Consider the following 942-nt stretch of genomic DNA (forward strand, 5'->3'; position numbering starts at 1 on the left):
GTTTTCTCTTCAAGTGTCCACTGATGGATAAATGGATAAAGAAGATCTGAGATACATATATATATATATATATATATATATATATATATATATATAAATGTTATCCAGCCATTAAAAGAATGAAATCTTGCCATTTGCAACAACATGGATGGAACTAGAAGGCAAAATGCTAAGTGAAATGAGTCAGGAGAAAGAAAAAAAAACATATGATCTCATTTATATGTATAATCAAAAAAAACCTCAAGCTCACAGATACAGAGAACAGATTGGTGGTTGCCAGAGTCAACCACCTACCCCGGGTGGGCAAAATGGGTGAAGGGAATCAAAAGGTACAAACTTGCAGGGATAATATAAGTAAGTCCATGATGTCATGTACAACATGGTTGACGACAGTTAACAATACTGTATCGCGTATTTAAAAGTGGCTTAAAAAGCTTTGTGCAGTGGTCGTATCATAGCCAATGAGGTTTATCTGAGGTGCGATTACTGCTAATTAAAAGAATAGATCTTCAAAATTCTTATCACACATACACACAAAAATGGTAACTGCGTGGTGATGGATATTAACTAAACTTATGGTGATCATTTCACAATATATACAAATAACGAATCATTATGTTATACTCCTGACACTAATATAATGTTATATGCCAGTTATATCTCAATTTTTAAAAGGAAAAAAAAAAGTAAGGAAATGCCACACTCCCCATCTGGGATTATAATGAGCTGATGACTATAGAAGGGTTTCTCAGCTATAAAATAACCATGAGCACAATTATCGTCACTAGAATTCTTTCAGTTTGTTGGCATTGGGTGACTCTTGCAGAATGCTATTTTCGGAGCAGAAGAGAGAAGGCTGGAAGGTTGGAAAGTTCAAACACAGATTGAGGACTTTGATTTCATATGTTCTGGGCACTGTGGAGAGTGCAAGGGTTAAAAAGT

The 942-nt window shown here is 34.8% G+C and overlaps 1 pseudogene; it reads left to right on the plus strand.

Moving 5' to 3' along the window:
- Nucleotides 1–432: 432 nt before the first annotated feature.
- LOC122897760 lies at nucleotides 433–581 on the plus strand (annotated as a pseudogene).
- Nucleotides 582–942: the final 361 nt, after the last annotated feature.

Source organism: Neovison vison, chromosome X (assembly GCF_020171115.1).
Source record: "Neovison vison isolate M4711 chromosome X, ASM_NN_V1, whole genome shotgun sequence".
Taxonomy (NCBI): Eukaryota; Metazoa; Chordata; class Mammalia; order Carnivora; family Mustelidae; genus Neogale; species Neogale vison.